Raw genomic sequence first — 6,000 nt, 5'->3', positions numbered from 1 at the left:
TTTGGTCAGTGCCTCGGACTACCCTCCTTATGTTTTATAAAACTGCTTACTACTCCGGGTGGTCCTGGAATGCAAAACGGACCCCAATTAATCTTTTCCACCAGCAACTGTTTTACATGCATTCACATTCAGGGAGCTGTCCTCTACAAGAATAAGGCACTTGCCCAGGCATTGAGCCTTTTTGACTTAAGCAAAAGCACATTGGACAGCAGTTCCCTGGTATATTCTATAGCGATTTCTCAACTTATCAGAGCCAACTTCTCAGCTACTCAATGTGGGTACCTGCAGCAGGCGATTTACCTGATGTGGCAATCCTTCTATTATCTCCCATAATAAAATAAACTGGATTGTCATTTTCAAGAATTAATCAGACAGTTATTACAACTATCATTTGCAAACACTACAGTCCTCAGTGACGTGTGCCTGGGCTTAATACTCAGAGTCCTAGAGATGTGCAGCATGGAAACAGACCCTTTGGTCCGACCTGTCCATGCTGACCAGATATCCCAACCCAATCTACTCCAACCTGCCAGCACCTGACCCATATCCCTTTCAAACCCTTCCCATTCATCCAAATGCCTTTTAAATGTTGCAATAGTACCAGCCTCCACCACTTCCTCTGGCAGCTCATTCCACACATGTACCACCCTCTGTGTGAAGAAGTTGCCCCGTAATCACATTAATTTAGAAGCATGATTATCGTACAGTTTCATGCTTTAAATTATCCAAATTAAGTTGGAGTATGAGGTCTTCATAGCCTTAGGTCACATGCTTGATGATGTATGCACTTAAATGTATATAAATATGCTTACGGTGAGCCATAACAATCAGCACCTTTAACACATGCAATATAAGTTGTTGCTTCCTCTGAAATTTAGTATTCTTAATCTGTCCTGATGAGTGCAAGGTGAAAAGCTTCAACATCATATCTTTTTGTTTAGAAATATCAGAATATTTTAAAAGGCTCCAGAAGGAAAAGCAAATTAAACTGCTGAATTGGAAAGCTTTTATCATTCTGTGATCAACACAGAAAATAAAATGTAAAGAAAAACTGCTGGGACAGAAGTGTAGAGCAGACATTAATAAACTTTGTGAGATTGAGCAGAAATTAGAATACAAAACATATAGTATCATAGGCTGAGATTAGTGATAAAGTCAGAAAGCTGATGGGACAGAATAAAATAATTCAAATTAAAGCAGATGAGCTGGCTTGTGTCCAAAGGATGTTCTAAAATAGTAAGTGGAAGACGAGAGAACTGCTGACAAGGAAAGTAGTCATAAGATGTAGCAAAACTAGATTTAGGAACTGAAATAAATCTAAATGGATGCTAAAAATCTGAAGTAAAAACAGAAAATACTAGAAATACCTTGCAGGTCTGGCAGTATCTGTCAGAAAAGGAACGGTATTAACAATTCAGATCTGTAGCCTTTCATCAAATTTCAGTATTAGAAACTGTAGGCTGGATTTTTCCAATGAGTGATAATCTCTCAGACTGCAACTCCTGCCCTTTGTTCGATGAAAGGATTGAGTTCCACATTTGTGAAAGGCGATACTGATCAGGTCTTCTTCAGAGATATGGAGCCAACTGAAGTGAAAAGCCACAGCCCTTTACATAGGCATCAACTGCCCTGCTCTGAAATATAAATGTTCTGACAGCCACTGAGATAGCTGCTGTCAAACAAAGATTACATTAGTTTGAAGTTAGGGAGTGTTGAATGTGGAGGGGTACGGACTATACGTATATAGAACAAACAAACCCAAGGCATTTCTTACTTACGCAGGACTATATTTTCATGCATTTGAGGCACCAGAAAGGTCCAATAATTGAACAGATGTCAATTTGACTTGAGAAAAACCCTAGATGGTAGACTTCCCCAATGCGCCTTGTCAGTACCTGCCCCAAGCTTTGGTGCATCTCAGCACATAGTCTTGGACCTTGGAATGAACATTTTTTAAAATTTCTAAAATATACTTGAGTCATCAAAATAACTTTGTATTGATACATAGTCACTATAGCAGCTTGGTTCTGAATAGTAGCGTTAAAAGAAACAAACAAAACATTGGCATTTGAATCTATCCAGCAAACAGATCAAAGGCATGTTTAGTTGTACAAGGCTGTATTTACCACTATTTGAGGCCTCAGGAGGTTCCAATAACTGAACAGACCCCATTTAACTTGACAGAAAACCTGTTTTTCCCCACTGTGCCTTGCCAGCAGGTGCCCCAGCTTCAGTATGTAGTCCTGGCCCTTGGAATTTGTCAGTCTGCAAGACTTGGTTGAGGTCAATTCTTTGCGCTGGAAGACCAACAAGTTTTGGGTATACCATAGAGTGTTTTTCACCTGATTGTCTTTCAGGCACAGTTGGTGTTTGTCTTGATCTGCATCCTGAGGAACAGACCAGAGAGCAAAGAGTGCTGCATCACAGAGCTGCTTGGGATGAACCACACCAAAAATCACTGCACCTTTTTCTAGACTTTCTTTGCAAAGGCACATTCCAAATGGACATTTGTAACAGTTTCTACCCAGCCACAGCCACTTTGAGGGCAACATGCAATGGCGTAGAGAATCTGCGTGTACAAAAAGAATCTCACAGGTAATGCCCTTCTCACCACTGGCCAAATGACATCTTGGTGCTTGGTGAAATGTTTTGATGATGAGGAATTTTGCCAAATGACTTTGACAGTTTGCTCAGGGAACAATTTGACACGATGCACCCTCTCCTTTTCCCACAGATTCTCAAGGATACTATGTGCTGTCCACTGTCTGATGCTCAAAGATGTTTTCTCTTTGCTAATATTTCCATGAAGGACAGGTGATTCAGAATGGTCCAAATACTTGGACTGTTCAAAGGCAACAAGGCCAATCCTATCCTTCACAGGTAGACCCTCCATATGCTATGACACTTCGTATTTGTGTACCGAGGCTCTACAGCTTAATGCAGCCATACACAGATGACCATCAGAATGAGGGTAGCATCTTTTCATTGAATCGTAGAATCCAGAGCTTTATTCATGGTGATCCTGTGGTCACTGTCCATCTTAGACTTTCAATTGAAGTGGAAGATGGCTTGGGTGACTGCAACAATGCAGGTTCAGGAAATGAGCCAGACCTGTGTCAAAAGCTCAGTTTCTGCCTCACCTTAGTGATGCACTGCTCCCCAAGATTTTGTGTATAACATAGTCCCTCCAAACCCATATTTCCAGCATCTTCAGATAAAATGTCTTTACCTCAAAGGGGATAAAGGATTGGTCAGCCCAGTTCCCAAAAAACATGGCCTCGCACTTGCCTTGATTTACCTTGGCTTCCTGAGGCCAGTTCAAACTGATTGCAGATGCTCATGAGTCCATGCCCTGACAACTGGTCCAAGCAAAAAATGGTAACATCATCCATGTACAGGGAGACTTTGACCTGCAAGCCTCTGCCTGGAATAGACACCCCCTTCATGCTCTCATCCTTCCTGATGGACTCAGTAAAGTGCTCTATACAACACGCAAACAAGGCAGGAGAGGATGGGCAGCCCTGTCTGCCTCCAGATCTGATTGGAAGCTTTATAATTCCCACCATTGATTGTGACTGCACTAACAGTGTTGATGTAGAGCAGTTGGATAAATTGCAGATTCCCTCCCCAAAGTCCATTTTGGAGAACACATCCCACAAGTGGATGTGCAATGTCCAGTCAAAGGTTTTTTCCTGGTGCAGGCTGATGAGGGAGGTGTCCACACCCTGAGCCCTGAACATAGGGGAATATATCCCTGAGGAATGCAAGGCTTTCAGAGATCATCCTGCCCATCCAATGCAGTGAAAGATGCTCTTTGGTATTTCCAAAACTTTTTCATCTTCCAGAGCAAGGAATTAACCTTAACCCAGTGTTAGAGACTGACAAGTTCCGAGGTCCAGGACTATGGGGCAGCTACTGCAAAGACACAGTGGGGAACGACAGGTTTTTCTGTCAAAGTTAAATGCGGGTCCTTTCAGGTATTCGTCTCTCCCGATGCCTCAAATATATGTAAATATAGTCTTGTATATGTAAGTCTTATACATCGTGTCCTGGTTGGGGTGAATCACCGATCCCAGAGAAGACCTGCTCCAGTTGGCGATGATCTTAGACAGAATTTTTTGGACTGCAATCCACAATGAAACTGATCACCAATTTTTATTTCTTTCCTCTCCCCTTCCGTGTGGCAATGAGAGTGATGATACTTTTCCTCATGGATTGGCACGTGCTTCCTACCAGAAGCCTACTATCATACACCTCCAGCATGTCCTGGCCAATTAAGTCCCACAGAGCTGAATACAACTTGGTAAGCCATCACTTCTGGGAGTTTTATTCTTTTCTAAGGACCCGATGGCCTTGGTTAGCTCATCGAGAGATAATGGCTGGTTCAGCCTCTCCTGGTCATGGGCACATACACTAGCAGAGGCGATGGCTCTGGTTGGCTGGTCACTGAATTGGCGTTAGGGCAGAGCCAGCAAAAAGATCCATCAATTGCAGTTCAGCTCAACCAATGATCCTCCAAGTTCTGTTTGCAATCACAATCCAGCGATGATCTGAAAATCTTCTGATTATGAAGTTTGTCAGCTCAGACCAGTCCTGGTGGATCCACCTTCGAGATCAAGATATCTTCCCTGCCAGGTAAGTTTCAGAAACTACACATGTTCTGATTATTTTTCTTCAGCGGAGAACCAACTATGCTGATAATGGGGAATACCATTGAATGTCAAGAGATCATGATTAGATTCTCGAGTGTTGAAAAAGCTTATTGTCTGGTTTTGTGTTGTGTGAAGTCACTTGTTAGCACAAGATGGAATGTTACTCACATCTTGTTTTAATTTAGTGACCTGAGGAATTGTGCTTGGTATTGAACATTGTGCAATCATCAGAGACCATTGACACTTCTAACTTTATGATTGGAAGTAGGTGGGCTGAGGACATCATTCTGAGGAACACCTGCAACTAAGTGCTCGTACTTGGGATAATTGGCTGCAAACACCATAAATATCTTTATTAGTGTTCTGCGATGTCAGTACACCTGAAACGTTAACTCTGACTTTTCTCCTTAGATGCTGCCAGATCTGTTGAGCTTTACCAGCAAAATTCTTTTTCTATTTCTGATTTCCAGCATCTGCAGCTATAGGAGTAATATAGATATGCAGCATGGAAACAGACCCTTCGGTCCAGCTTGTCCATGCCGAACAGACTTTCTAAATTAATCTAGCCCTGTTTGCCAACATTTGGCCCGTATCCCTCTAAACCCTTGCTATTCATACACTCATCCAAGTTGTTTCGGTTTTTAGCTTCTTTAGTGCTAGAGTTGACTTTAACCAGTGGACTGCTTACCCCCTCAAGATTTCCCTCAACTGGTGTTCCGCATCAACATTTGAGCGAAAGGTAAAGCTGTCTTCGAGTCACGGACGTCTGCATTAAGGATTATTTATTGATAATTAGCAATTCTCTGGAATGATTGAAAGGGATGATTAGACAGTAGTGTTGCTTGCAATGGCCTGTGCAATGCAGTACCAGAGGAAAGATTCATGGCACCAATGTAAGTTCCTCGTGCTGGTTTTCCAGATATCCCTGCTATTCTCAAAACAACACTTTCCTTTTCACTGCAGCAGCTCAGAAACCTCAGAAGACATATGAGCATGCGCGGTCTGTATCAGTAATTAATACAGTACTTTCCTTGGCGCCATGCATTATGGATACTCAGCGTCACCATTGTCGCTGTCTACCTTTTCGTATAGACACATGTTCAGCAAGAGGGACGGTTGGCGTGGATATTCGGTGTGTTTACCTTGGTTCAGTGGATAGCAGGTTCACATGTGAGTCAGAAGGTTGTGATTTTAAAACCCACACTCAGGACTTAAGCTCAATAATTTAGATTTAGTGTACATTGCAGTGCATCCCGAGGAAGTGCAACCCATTTAGACGTCCCCTCTTTTTCGAAGAAAGGTGCAATCGAGACATTGAAAGCCTTCTCAATTTCCCTCACAATTACTG

Source organism: Hemiscyllium ocellatum, chromosome 25 (assembly GCF_020745735.1).
Source record: "Hemiscyllium ocellatum isolate sHemOce1 chromosome 25, sHemOce1.pat.X.cur, whole genome shotgun sequence".
In the NCBI taxonomy this organism is placed as follows: domain Eukaryota; kingdom Metazoa; phylum Chordata; class Chondrichthyes; order Orectolobiformes; family Hemiscylliidae; genus Hemiscyllium; species Hemiscyllium ocellatum.
This window is presented reverse-complemented; position numbering follows the sequence as displayed.